The following is a 15,885-nucleotide window of genomic DNA, read 5'->3' on the forward strand; positions in this document are numbered from 1 at the left end:
GCAGATGGATGCAATCGGACCAGCACCCGCTGGCTTGAAAGCTTAAAATTCTGGAGCATCGAGGTTGCTTTCACGCCTACCTCATTTGGTCTGGACTTTCAGACCTTCCAGTTTGATCTGCACCTAAATTACAGGTGCGAAACCTCCCCTGGACCACAGCTTAGACCAAAAATCTTCGTCCGACTGCAAAAGGCGGTCTCGGTTTGTTTCTACACGGATGGTTCAGAGTTTCAGACCAATTACAGGAAATTCTGGCAGGCTATTGATAGAACCGTGAGCCAATTGACATTTGATCGAACAACTGTTTTAAAGGTCAGTCGGAAAATATTTTTTAATTAGTTTTCAAGAGGGTGAAAGAGAGGAATTGACGATGGAATGATGACATACAAGGTCGGCAGGACACCCGTCAGTTGCGAGTATAAGCAGACGTAGCTCATGTAGGTCATGGCAACAGAATGTAGGTAAGTTATGCACAGTTCTTCAGTGCACAGGTATAACAGTAATTTGAAACCAAAATTGGAAAAAAAAATGTTGCATCAGACTTGGGCATGGTGTTGCTTCAAGCTAAATAATAGCCAAATTTAAGCATGCTAACACATCATGACAATGCTTACGTACTGATGTTCAGCAGGGTTTACTGTTTACTGTCTATGTTAACAGTGGCTGATCATCACAAAACTCACTAAGTACAGCTGGCTGGGATGGTCAAAGTTTTGCAGATATTTGATCATAAACTAAATTATAACCGATTATATTTCAGTGAAAAGTCAGGATTGCCAAAGTTATTATGATTCACTCGCTCTTTCAGGCCATTTCCAGTCAGTTTCTGGACTCTTCCGAAGTCGACTCTTGTCTACTTCTGCATTTGCATGCATTCTGCCTGCACTGGGGTCGTATTTACCAGTTTCCACAGTGCTTTTGAGTTATCCATGTTTGTATTAGACATACGATATGATATGAATCTCTGGAACTGTCTGTGCCATCATGCAGAGCAACTGAGGGCAACAGTGCTCTGCCACCTACTAACCAACTCCTATTTCCAAAATTATGCATGCACCATGCTGAAAGTGGGACAGGTCTGCCTTTAAGGAGGCCAATCCTACCTTCAGATGCTCCACTTAAACCCTTCCAGTCATAAATATGACTTATAGTACCACAGCAGTCAAGTTCTTTTGGTTGAAGAAAAAACTGACACTGTAAGCTTCAAACACACTTCCACAGAAGACAGAAGATAAAATGCATCAAAAATACAATTGATGATATGTAATAAAAGACTAAAATAAAAACCAGGAACATATGGCACTAAAAGAGATTAAAAAATAAAAAAATCTACATCATATTTGCCAGCAGGTGTTGGCTCAGCTTCACTGCTTTATTATTCCCTAAAGGTCACATCTCCACCACCACATTTAATGTTTAATGTTGTTCATATGTGCTTTACTTAGAACTACAATATTTCCACCGGTATTTGAAGGCAGCATAATTACAGAAGCACTGCTGCCCAGTCCCCCACCCCCCGTCTACCCGCCGCCCACCCCTCTCAGGGTCTTACTGGGAGGGTTGTTAGAGAGCTGGTTGTGTTTTCTTTGTGCGGCTAGGCCTCCCTATCACATTACTGCACACATGCTGATGCAGCAGCTCCCGCAGCCCTCGCCGCCCCCACCTCAACCCAACCCCACCAACCCAACCCCTGTCCCAGCCTTTTGCGCCGACCCACAATGGAGTGAAACAAATTACTATTTCAATTTAAGTAATTCCACATTACAGTTTCCAATCACAGAAATAAGACGCTACTTTTGTTATCACCACTTCTAAATATAAGATTAAAGTTGAATTATCCAGGAAATACATCCCACCCCCAGCCGCCCTGATTAATTTTCATAGAATTAGTCATCGTCCGCTCGCACATCGCGCTGAGCTCAGATGAGAAATGGCAGAAAAGTTGGCTTTGCCTGGAGGAAATATTCTCCTAACTTTGATTTTATCACAGAGCACAGAGAGGGAAATTAAGTTGAGTTCCAATTTTAGAGGATAAGAGGATGCCACTGACAATTTTACAGCAAGGTAATATAGTGGTGGAAAAATACTTTTCCAAGGAGGCAATAAGCAAATTAATATATTACTTTTTGAAATGAGTCCAAGAATTTGTGGGTTACATTACCTGGCATATTAATCATACTCCTCTTTGGCAGTCAAAATCTCCAATAACTCATCTGCCTCTCTTGTCGGTGTTCAGGGAAAACAAACAGATTTGGCAACCAACATTATTGCAATATGTTCACTCAATAAAATTAGGGAATGTAAGAAAATTATTCAGGTGGGGAGTGCGCTGAATTTTAAGCTGCCCGTATGCTTCATCAGACCCACCTGTCAGATGGTTTTGACACGTTTCCAGCATCGTATAGGGAGGGAGTGTTTGTGCAACAGTTTCTGTGACTTTCTGAAAGCGGCAACCCAACATTCACAGTCACCTTGTGCGGAGGTGAGAAAGGAGCCAGAGTGTGAATTTCTGGCAACTACTGACAACTATTTCTGGCACTTTGGTGTGAATAACCGAGTACAACGGTATGAATGTCGTCCAGGAGAGACTGATTGAAAATGTGTTCCATCACCAGCATATTTAAAAGATTATCACTTCTACCACCTGTGACCACTTCGGGCGCAGTCGGACATTATGTTCACAAGCTAGTTTTTTTTTTTTTCTAGCCATATGTTCAACTGTGGAAATAGATCCTCCACAATTTTTTTTTACCCTTGAATTTCAGAAAAACAGCAAAATCGTCCCAACATCATCATAAATCAATATAAATAACACTACTGAGCTGGCACAGCCCCTTAACAACAAGTAACTGAAAGGGAAAAAGTATAAAGAATTGATCCGTCAAGTTTTTTTTCCAGCAACTTTCTGAGTGTAAAACAAGAGCTAACAAACACTACACCACCAGTAATATACTATTTTACACATAGGGAAATGAATACACAAAAAATGTACACTGATTATTAAAAACAATCAACAATGTGCGTTGCTGAACTTGCATTATAGACTTAACTGGGTCACAACTTTTGGAAATTGACACTGGTTTTGAATTTTTGTATTTTTTCACGCTTTGAGCAACCACAAGCCATTTAGTCCCATTATACTAGAGAGAAGGTATACATCACTACGGCTGATCCCTCCAAGAATCATACCAATTTTTTTTTTTAAAAACTACAAAACTACATGTAAGGGGAAAAATATGTATTTTTCATTTAGGAGTTAACTGTCCCTTTAACTTTATTGACATGTAACTTTACTATGATTATGCTTTCTGTTATGATGCAGAGCATGCATGCAATAGACTACAGGGTTTTTTTTGGCAGATATAAAAATATAACAAATTATTAAAAAATACATATTTAATGTAACTATTTTGATCTTGTTTATATATAATAAGTTTCACAAGTAAGGCTGAATTTTGAAATGTAAAAATTGTACATTCAAAATTAGATTACTGATATTACATTTCTCCCATTAGAGGATATATTAAACACAAAAGTTCTGCTGCTCGGGGCTCTCTCACTTGAACACATTAAGAAAAGGCTAAGTGTTATTACATCATGAGGTAGTGTGGGATCATGGGAGTTGGTTACTTTTAACAACCATCTGATGAACATCTATCTGACATGACTCAGGCAGAAATCATGTTCTTGGACGACGTAATCTTAAAGTTTTATTCATGTTATATTAAGCAACATTTGTCGACTTCCTTCCCCATTTTCTGACATATCTGTTTTCCTGGGAGTTATAGCAATTAACAAATAATGAGCCTTTTTTTTTGACTAAAATGTGGATTTTTCTGCATTTGAACATTGTTGGAAACATTTGGGATAATGTAAGTGCACAATGTAATAAAATATGTGATATGTAGTGTTTCTAGATATTTCAGTGCAGAAATATACATATTATAGCTTTAACATGAATAAGTCAAATAAAATAATTGCCTTCAAATAATGAACCTGGTAAATAGCATAAAGTAATGTGGGGAAGTGGGGCTAAAACCAACATGTAATGTGAATAAAACTTTAATATTACTCAATCTGTGAACATGATTTCTGCCTAGCTAGATTTTCCTAGGTTTTGGTGGTTCTTTAAAAGTGAAAAAAAAACAACCCCCATGATTCCACGCTACTTCAATACATCATCAAATTATATGTCTTTTATTATTGTTTTAATGTGAGAGAGACACACTGTGACCAAAATTACATCTTGCACATTTAAAACAATGTTACATTTGTGACAAGCAGTTTCCCAGGGTTCCATTTTTTTTTTTTTTTTTTTTGCCACCCTCGCAGACAGGGAAGAGCTCTTTAACTGTACAAACACATCTAAACTTGACCTTTAAACAACATAAAGATAATAGTGGGCAGGACAGGACAGCCAGCAGGTCTGGTTGGGAACTGTAGCTACAGTGGTGCCCTGTGTAGCAGCAGACTGAAGCAAAAGCAGCAGAAAAAGGATCAGTCAGGGTATTTATTTTTCCTCCCAGCAGAAAAGGGCCTTCATTGATGGTTTTGGATATGCTGCCCTTTTGGAGACACGGAGCGGTTTTGACCTGGCCTTTCTTTCCTTTTTCCTCTCTTTCTCTCACCCAGGAGCTGGAGGGGAGCTTGTAAAGTCAGCAGCCATACGTTGTGTTATAAAAATAATCCGGGTTTTATTGGGATTGCCATGGGAGGGTGGCATTGGGGGGGTGAGGGTTAAATGGTTACACAGCACAATTCACCCCTCTTACTAGAAAGAACTGCACTGTTATATACTGTACTGAGTACTCCACACACACACACACACACACACACACACACACACACACACACACACACTGGGAGACAGAGGAGCTATTGGAAATGGTGATGTCTTGGAGATAGAGCACAAAGGTGGGAGTGTTGACATATACGTGCTTTTCCGTGTTCATGAGAAGAGGCAGTAATATGTGAATCAGCGTGTGGGGGTATTAACAACATGCTGGTATTTAAACTGCTCCTTTAACAATGGGTCCTAAGTCTCTAAGCCAGTGCCCGCAGCCTGTCTGCTAATGGTACCAGTCCACTCACTTACCCAGCAGGATGGAGACACTCTGATGGACACAATGACTCTACGGAGGGCCAGGAAATTCTAAATATTACTAAACGGTCCTATTCACCATATTCACATCACAGTCATTTTCCTCAGACGTCACGATGAGGGTGGGAAGTTCAAATGTCATGCTTCTCTATTCCAGGTTGCAAATCATATAAACGTAGGGAATCTGACAAATCATTAGGTTTTGCAACGTCCTGATTAATCAGCAACTGAAAAGACAATGGATAGTGAAAATCTGGCAGGATATCGGTCATATTTCATCCCGTTAGCTACTGTAGCTAATGTTACCATTCAGCCACTTCTTAGCTAACGTTACCAATGATATAATAGTTAAGGCATAAATTAACTCTGAAATGCACAGTTATTTAAGACTTGAAATAAAACACAGTGGATGTAATCAAGCTTACAATGTAATGTTAGCTCTCAGCTGACCTCAGAAATGTTCTGCTTAAATCAGTAACATTATGTGACAATTTGTGTTATCAACTAGAGGTTGACAGGGGAGTGGATTTTTTCTCATGTCCCGTCCTACTCCCACAAAAATACTCCTGTCCCATTACACTAATTTTTTTTTTCCATAAAAAACTGACCCATCGTCATGCTTTCTGCTCCTGCCCACTCCCATCACTGTCCCAGTCCCATGATGAATACAAAAATTGACTCCCAACCTGTGGGAATCCCACAGGAATCCAATGTCCTGAGAGATTCCTGAAAAAATGCCTCTATTATCAACTGTGCTGTTTTACTGTGAAATATAGCCTTCTGGATTTTCACTGCCTTTTGTCTGATCTGATGGAATGTCAATGATTTGTCAGATTCCCTACGAATACGACTGACAGCCTGGAAGAGAAGAGTACGACATTTCAGCTCCCCACCCTGAGCATGACGCCAGAGGAAAGTGGTCGCCATGTGAATACGGTCACCCCCCCATATAAATGCCAAATCTGCCCGTATACAGCTCATTTTTGTTCGTGTAGGAGCGTCTGCCTCAGAAACTTGACGAGTCCTATTTGCAACAGGGGAAGCAGATATGTCAGGTCGGACCCTGGGAACATCTCAGTCAAGTTGGTTTTGGCGAAAGGTCATTGAATAAATGTGTCTGAGCAAGTTCAAACACTGTCCAAGCCATTTTCAGGGCGATACAATCACAGCTGCGCTGCCAGGCCCACATGCGGCACTCGGCTTGAAGGACAAAGGGCTCTAGAAGAAATTGATAGATTAGAAAAGGGCACGGTGAGTCATTTGTCTTTTGTTTTCCCTATCAGAGGCCTTCAGTGTTGCCGTGTTGCCGGGGACAACATTATAAAGCATGAAAGATTGCCTAGCTTATAGGCATTTATGGCAAGTGTAAGTATTTCGACTGTTTTTCACGGCTGAGCGAGTTGCCCTTTAGGATTGCAAAGATGCCTCGGAAAGGCATTCCTACGCCCCGGCTCCAGAGAATGCAAGATGTGGTGTAAGGCAGGGGGCTTTGGCAGTACAGAAAGAAGCTCAGTGTCTGTCCGTCATTGTCCAGACGTCTGAGGGGGCCACCCGGGGTCACAGCAGCCGGAAAATGCCCTCTGTGGGATGGGCAAGGGTGTGGGAGGTGGTTGCGGCTGTCTACAGAATTCAAACACCGTCAGCCCTTCGTATCTGTCTCATCCCCTAACAAGATGAACCTGTAAAATTAGCCTGCTGAAAAGGGTAGTAGTTACGCTGGCAGAGGGAGTGCCGTGACAGGGATATTTGTCAAGAATTGGATTAAAGCAGATGGCTTTCTGAAACCTCAAACCAGTGTGATTAGATTTTCACCGTTGTACACTGATTGAAGGATGATTGCATTAGATGACACTGGGGCGGAAAAATACAGAGAAAAACAAGCTCGATTTGAGCAATGTGTCAGGATAGTAATCCTTTGTGTTGCTTGCACATGGATGCCTTTACCAGGTCATTGTCCTCAGTGATCAAGAGTGTAGCTCAAAGCTATCTGTGTGATGTACACATGTTGCTTTTGATTTCATCCATAGTAGTTTGTAGTTTTTAGCCTTCTGGGGATGGCAATGCCTTTTGGTCTGTTTCGTTTCACCACTTTGTTCCAGGATGAAATATCTCAACTTTGTTGATCCTCTGACTTTCCTCTGGTGCCACAACGTGATTGCCTTTTTTAAGTTTCTTTGTGTATGAAATATCTCAGCAAATATTGAAAAATCTCACTAAACATAAGCATGTTGCTAATTGTGAGCATGTTAGTATGCTTACGTTAGCAGCCTCCCAGAGTCATAGTGCAACTGCAGACTCTAACACTGTTTCCCTATTCCATATTAAAGTTGTATACATTATATACCACATACTAATTAACCCTTCCTAAGCAGAGTTGAGCAGTATCATGTTATTCAGTAATATTACTGTTATATTAGAATCTTTTCCAGTAATAAGTGATGTAAGGGATTACAAGTTCTAGAACAGTAAATATATGACATTTACTATCTCAAGTAACTCCAAGTTACTGAGTTACTTTTTGACCGAGACAAGCTATCTTATGATGATGTGTACGTGCAGCATGTCAGGGCAGGTCTCGTCAGCTGCTAGGCAAAAAATGAAACAAAGGATGGAGGATGAAGGATGAAGGAGAGAGAGAGTGGTAGACTTTCCACAGGTGCAAGTATTGACATTATTTTGAGTTCATCTGGCTCCTTGACAGAGAATCTGTGATGATGGAATCTAATCTGAAGGCCACAATCAAAGAGGTCGACAACGCAGCCGACACCTGGACAGCTGACAACAAAATAAAATCTTTCTGGTTGTATCAGTTCAACTGTGGAGCCACCAACAAGGTACAAAATGAATGTAGTAATCTAACAAATAATGCAACTAATTACTTTTGATATCAAGTAACAAGTAATTGGTATGACTTTTTATAGGGTAATAAGTAAAAGGGAACTTATTACACTTCCTGAGTAACTTGCCAAACACAAAAGTCTTTCCCTGTTACAGTTGTGCAAGTTTGGTATATCAGTTGCTCCTTACTGTTTTCTGTACCTAGGTATGCTGAAAAGAAAACCAAATTTTAAAAGATTTTGCAAGGGGACCTACATAAGCATTGTATATTAGCATTTTAAATTACCTAATGTCAGCAAAATCTTAGCTATCTAGCTACATAATCTACGTCAATCATTTACAGGCTTGTTTGCTCTCATTTAACTAACACAAGCTAACTTAAGATATGACAGTATGTCACTTTTACAGCAAAAGGAGAATGTTGACTGAGGTACCAGGTTTGTTCAACTGTTAGTGGAGCACTGAGCAAAAAGAGGGCGGGACTTAGGAAGGGTCGGGTGTCTTAGTAAGCCTACTGTTTTTGCAATTACTATACAAAAGTAAGTAAAAAGTACACAGTAGAAGCCTGCAGTGCATCCTGGTACTTGTATTCACCACCAAAACAGCTCCTTGAGTAGCCTTCTGGGTCCAAATAGCACACACTGAGGAAGTTATTGCTTTAATTACCATCAACACTGATTGGATATCCAGAAGTGGTGAATTTCTCTTCATATTTCATAAATAGACATCAAAATGTTTTTACAGGGATCTGTTAGTTATTTTTTGTTTACTGAGGTGATCACATAGTTCTTTTTACCACCATCCACAATTTGTTTTACGTTTTTTGCAAAGAGAGCAGCTCCTCCATTTCCTTTGTGCGTTGCATGGAAGAATAGTGTCCATCGGTGGTTATGTTCCAAACTATTTGGAGTATACTCAATTTTGTCACTTTTTCAGTGTCACACTACCTAATCAAAACCTGCTTAGATTAAGTATGTATTATGAATTTGGGACACAGCCCGTCTTGTTAAATGTGATCATGCATTCAATGTGGAATCCACCCGCGGATAAAAAATGCACAGTCACAGAAACACATTCTCAATGCTGGGGCTGGTAATGCTCGCCATATTCAACATTCGCGGCAGCTTTCTCCAAGCAAACAAGTGGACACGAATGATGTGCATTCACAGCCAACCACCAACAAGCCGGAGGCAGAAAATGGCCTTTAGAAAAAAAACGGTTCCACTTTGTTAAAACAAGGGTTGTTTTTATTCAGAATCTGGGCGAACTTTTGGCATCGCAAATGATAGTATCAAAATGCAGGCGTAAACCAGAGTTGTTCCTGTGTGCCTTCCTGCAAAAGAACAGTACAGTGTAGGAGGTAAGCTGCCCATGTATAATTTCTCTCATGTTTGCCAGCGTGTTTGCATATGCAGAGCTGCCGAAGAAGATTCATCAGGCAGACTTTGCAGAGAGGAGAGTGATGGAGCTGAGGGGAAGCGAGGGCGCTGGCTGCTGTTTATTAGACTTATAAGCCAGCTAGGGGCCAGGGGCGCAGCAGAAGATGGAGAGGTGGAGAGAGATACAGGGATCCCAGGGGCCCCAACCCTGCCTCCCTCAGCAGTTTTTCCCCTCACGCTGACAGGCGGCACGCTCTCGCTCAGGGACTGGAGAAATCCCACTTTTATAGTCTCCTGCGAAATTTAATAACCTCTTGAAACTATTCCTCTTTACTTAAGACAGAAAATTAGCATGCTGTTATCCCATCAAGAGAGAAAAGTACAGCAGTGAGGCAATCTATGCGGATATCCAAATTCAGCAGAGATCCAACACTGATTTATAGGCTTGGCGACTTTGTGAAATTAAGTGAAAGAAACTTAGGGCTGAACCAGTGGTTTATCTCTGTCATCTGGCTGATCTATCACCCCGACTTTTAAGAAAATTAAGCTCCTTTCTGGTGTGGGAAAAACGAACTCCTTAACTGAGCTACCTTGCTCTGATGAAAGCCCTATTCTTTTCTTTCTAATCAAACACCCCAATTTCAACTGCAGGTCAGATCAGAAAGATGAGGAATGTTTATAAAGTGGTAATGAAAAGCAATTCTTAGACGATTTTTTTTTTCCTGCCTGAAAATGCTCTGATTAAAACCTTGCTTGTCGCTTCCTATCGCCCTTTAATGAATATACAAGTTGAATGAAATGATGTTCTGTTGAGCTGTAATTTCCGTCTTCCGTCGGGGGGAAGGAGGGAGCTACTCATCATATGGGGCATGCTTTAATACACTCATCTCAATAGATATTAACCACCAGGCGATTGCAGAGGCAATGAAACATTTGGGCCATTCATTTCAGATGAAGACAGGAGATTTCTCCACTTCGTTCCACAAATGTTTACCCATGAAATTGCAATGAGATGAAATGTGACAGATCAGCAGCGGCTGAAAGCGGTTTTCTGTCAAAAAGCTAACGTTGCGAAAAGACCTTTAGATTGATTATGACAACTCCAGTTCTCCGCCGTTTAGAATCAAACTGCCACTGCTGGGTGTTAAAACCATTCATTACTTTTCATTTCAATCTCTTTACAATCCAGCTGAAGATCTACAATCCTAATTCTGTTATAAGGTCACTTCTGCCTACTTTAATTGGACTGATGTCTGTCGAGTAGATAATACACACTGTAAAAAAAAATAATTATACAAGAATTTAGTGGAATCAACTTATGTTTTCTCATAAACTTAAAGCCATTAGGAAGAGTTTTAAAATGGTTATGAAACTATAATACTGATGCCTCTATATGACCTACATAAATTAACAAGACCATCCGCGAGAACTGTTCATGTATAGTTGGTCTTTCCTGCCACCGGGTTGGAGTCTAATCAAAATCAGATCACTCTCCCCGCTGCAAAGTCTGCCTGATGAATCTTCTTCGGCAGCTCTGCATATACAAACACGCTGAAAAACATGAGAGAAATTATACATAGTTTATATTTTCACATGTAAAGTTACAGTACGTAGCATGTTAGCTAAAAGATGCATAAAAAGACGCACAAGATTTTTGTTTTGATGGATTTATTTTTGACACTATATTTTGTGGTTATTACAGTGGAAACACTTCCGCTTTTGTCTACTAGGGCCTTCAAAAGTTCCTTGTAGTTGCTTTAACATATATGCAGGTTTTATTTATTCAAGGTAATTAAACACAGAATGTCTACTTTTTATTTTCTGAACACTTCACAACTTATGAGTTCTTCAAACTCAAAGTGTTTTGCCTTGAAATGATGAATTGAATGAATGTGTGTGTGATTTTCTGAAGAAACATGATCAGCATTTTAGCAGACTTCCCAGCATGCACTGTGTGAAAGGTAAAACCCTCCCGAGACACTTCTTTCAGTGTGACTGAAGGGTTAATATCTTAAGCTTACTGAACATGTTTTCTTAAGTATAACTGAATTAAAATAAAGTTTATTTAACTAGAAAAGTTTATTTCTTTTGAATCATTGAAAATTACCTCAACCTGTCCTTTCAAATTCAATCAACTTAAAATTTTAAGGCAGCCCAGACACTACCTTTTTTTAAGTAAAAACACAATTTTGCAGTGTCCATCAGCGTACTTTATCTTACAGTTTCAACCAGCACTTTGAGGTACTTGAGAGTCACTGTTCAATTTAAGTTAACTCATTAGCTAAGTGTATTATAGCGCATCATTTGCATGTATTAGATAAAACATGACCACATGCAAATTCAGTCAACTTAAAATTTTAAGGCAGTCTGGACACTAACTTTTTAAGTTTAAACAAATAGTCTTTTTTACACATCTATTACAGAAATATTTGGATGACAATCAGTTAAATAAAGACATTACAGGCTCCAAATGTAGCTTACGCATCTTAGGCAAAAGTGATAATAGGCTTGTGTGCACATTAACACATCTTAACATGCACCTGTGATGTTGAGAAAGCTGTGAATTTCTCTGCACAATTAAAAAAAGAACTCAGACAAAGAAAGGTGACACAAGGTAAATGAGGTAATCGCCCAGAATAACTGTTTCCCAACTCGAACCGCTCCCCAGGATCAATCTCGGCCAAAGTAAACCCAGAGTCTCACTGTGATGGAAAAGTCCAAACAGAGCAAACGGAGAAGAGCGATGCAAAGAGAGCAGAGGCTCGTGGGAGCTGACCTGTGCTCTGCCTCGTAATGAGACTTTACCCCACTTTCTCACCACCTGGCCTGCTTTCTACATTTGTCGGACATGTGCTAAATAATGTTCCTGTTGCTGCTTGTTGCTCGCACAACCTCGGTACCCCCGGTTCTGAGCAGCTCATACAATGATTTAGCATTTTGAGTCCAGCAGCTGAGGATATAAAGCATGGATTTTTTTTTTTTTCCTTTTTGTCCTGCCTTGAAGCCGAAGCTCTTTAGGGTTTAGTTCCCATCAATACCAGCAAAATCTCTTTCTCTGTTGTTGCCGGGGAAGATTGACCTGAATTGTGAATCACTAGAGTTAATCCCTCCTACGTTTACTATATGAAGAGCAGGATTTCCTGAGCCGGCCTCGTACGGTCCTGTTAGTCCTGGAAGCTAACAGTGTGGATTAAGCCGCATTCTGCATCAGGTTGGTGTCTGCTTGCACACTGTAGATGTTTCATGTCTTTATTTTGAATCAGTCCTGTCGCTGAATTAAACTGCGACAGCCGGGGAACAGGACAATTCAATTGTCACAGCAGCAGAAGAACAGATTAGAAGGATACTAACTAAGTCCAAGTGTAATAAGGTGGGGAGACAATGAAGTTGCAATAAAAAGTTAAATACAAAAAATACACTTGAATGAATTAAATGGGGTGTTGGGTAAAGTGTCTTGTGACTGCAGATAGCAGTGTTAAAAGCTTTAAATGAAGTTATTTCACTTGCAGCAGCAAAACCACAGTCTGTAAAGTGTGTAGCAAGACAGTAGTGCAAAAGGTTACACTTAGTAGCGTGACTGACTTGTATTCCAGTAGCAGTTTTAGTCTACTTCAAAACAGCCGAAGAGTCAAGACAAGCAGCGGGGACGATAGATCTGTGCATGTGGAGCAGTCTGTCAACTGAAGGAGCTGTCCAGAGCATTCAGTGTTTCATGGAGGGGGGCGGGAGACATTGTCTATGATGGCCACCATCTCTCTCTCTCAATAGAGTCTAGAGTGCATCCTTGAACGGAGCTAACCGTCCTTATCAGTGAGTCTTTTTTTGTCTACTACTGAGACGCTACCGCTCCAGGAGGCCACTGTATATGAGATGGCAGATGCCACCACAGAGTCACAGGAAGGTTTCATGAGTGCCAAGCAGACTCCGATGGACCTTAGGACGATCTCAGGCCTAATATGCTGGGTTTGGTTCAATTAAACCCTAGTGCATTTGCCTGGTTAGTACAGTTCATCCAGGCTGGCTGCACTGTCAGTTTAGTACCTTTGACACCCAAACCGAAGCTCAAAATTACCTCCTAGAAATAACTATTATATGTGATGTCTTGAGTTTGGGGTCAGTGGATGGTGGCTGTACAAAGTTCAAGACTTAAACACCAGTCCATATTCATTAGTTAACCACCATTTTGGTTAAATATTAATCCATAAATCTCATGTCTCAAGTCACTGCTGACTTTTGATTAATGCCGTAGTCACTCCAACTTAATACTGTGTAGCAAGATTACAACTGTGATTCATTCACTGTCAACATTTTTGTGACTTCCCCGGTACATTATTTATCTTTTGCTCACTATGTTACTAGAGAACATATTTCAGTTTCAAACAAAGATTATTTCTAGAAAACAGGACAGTGTACCTTTTGTGTACCGCAATACTAGACCTGTTTTGTGTTTCCACCGCAGACAGTACTTCCTAAATGTAGGTGAGGTCATTACGAGGACCTTGGGTTAACTCATGGTGAAACAGGTTTTTCTTGGTCTTGAGAAGCTGCAGCATTTATTAACTGACACACTGTAACCTGTGCTGTGCATTTACTACCATTCTGACAACTTACTGCTAACATTTTCCCCTGCTCCACTCACATTCACCTCACCTTTCTCCCTTTTCTATCACTTGCTCAGCTAACAACTTGTTACCCCCACGTTTTGTGTTCTTTCTTCTGGGTATGTGATTGTTTATTACAACAAGGAGAAAAGCCTTGTTGGCAAGAAGGCTGGAGGCAGCAGACAATCAGACGACTCTGGTTTCTCCGATTCTCTCTGGTCAGTCAGTGGTCTGCAGTATTTTAACTCCACCTTGATTGGGACCTCAACAGAGGGGTAACGAAAAATGGATGGAATGGAGTGATTCTATTGGTAACATCTGCAACTTTTGCCAATGGAAACACAAACATAACTGCTGTAATGTGTATCAAAATGAAATGAACTGGACTGCATGGTGGAAACACAGGTTTTGTGGTGCAAAAGTGAAGCAGACCGAACCAGAGTATCTATGATTTTGGCATAAAGTTAAAAACTATTAAATGCACAATATGTAAGTTCTGCCACTTGCAGTCCCTCACGTTAAAACAATAACAAAAGACGTAGTTTGAAGATGTTGTAATGTACTTTATTCATAGTTGTCAATCATGTGACATGCATGGTGACCTGGAGGGCAAAAACTATGGGCCAACATGACGGCTCACACCAGACTCTCCATAGAGACGCAGCACAAGCTACTAAAACTTCCCTCTGTTTCAAGCCCAGAGTATTTGGCTCACATCTCAACTACTGAAAAACACAGATATGAAATCAAACAGCAAGTTTTGGGCACTTGTGATCCATATACATGCTGGATGAAAACATAGAAAAGTACAGACAGTTATATGTATTTTTGATCTGGATGGGTTAATAATGCTGCCGTTTGGGAGGCAAAGGATAAGAAACTCTTCATTGTCAAAGCGAAGGTAAGTACTAATTAGCTAACATTAGCTAACTAACATTAACCCACAGTTTTAGTTAGTTCCAGGGTCATTGTGATCAGTGTTAAAGAGCAGTAACAACAAGGCAGTATCATTTTGTTAGGTTAGCATAATATCTCATGGCATAAATCTAATCAAAACTTTGGTTCACTGTAATCTCTGATGGCTGTCCTCCCCGGGGACAGTTTAGTGGCACAAATCTACAATTTCCTTGTTTGTGGGTTTTCTTTGTCAGACAGGAATCTATAGAAACACAGCCCAGGCTTGTATCCTTATTGATTAGTGCATCTGATCAAACAACAACTATCCGAAACAACAGGAATCATTCAGTTCGTAAGCTGGTGTCTGTTTTGCCCTTCAAGGGGGCGTTCCCATATGGACGTGATGTCACGTGAAAACTATGAATTGTTAAAAAAAACAAACACGATTTCTGATTTAAATCCACCTGACGTGATTTGGGCGAAATTCATGTTCATGGTTGAGATCATGTGATAAGGCTGTATTCACATGATGTTAAGTCATGTTTGCTGACTTCCTTCCATAATCTTTGACGTATCTTGGATGTTGAATAGTAACTAGCGGCGAGCAGGAAACAAGCCGGATTTTGTCTGGGTTCGATGGAAATGTTTGGGATAATACAAGTATTGTACATGTTAAGATATCGTAGCTTTAAACCCATCTGACGATTGTGAATTGTTAAGAAAGTGATCGTAACATCTGTATAAGCAATGTAACGTGTGATTTTTGTGTATCATTTCGAGACCATGGTAACACATGCGTAAGTACAAGACTGTTGGGTTTTAGAGACATCATATGGTGACATGGAGGTAAACCAGAGGTGTGTCTAATTTGTGTCCCGCTCTGCTCATTTCAGCAGCTCCCCAATAACAAATGAGTGAAATGTATCAACCAGCAGCACTTTGGTTGAGTTTGCATTGAGTTGAAGTTCAGTGATCAATGATGCTTCTGACAATGACTGAGTCATCAGAAAGTGTTTGTTGATGGCAGTCTGCTGTGTTGTAGCTGAAGTCTGGTGTGTGGAGGATGAGA

Source organism: Lutjanus erythropterus, chromosome 10, assembly GCF_056507025.1.
Source record: "Lutjanus erythropterus isolate fLutEry1 chromosome 10, fLutEry1.hap2, whole genome shotgun sequence".
Classification (NCBI taxonomy): domain Eukaryota; kingdom Metazoa; phylum Chordata; class Actinopteri; order Lutjaniformes; family Lutjanidae; genus Lutjanus; species Lutjanus erythropterus.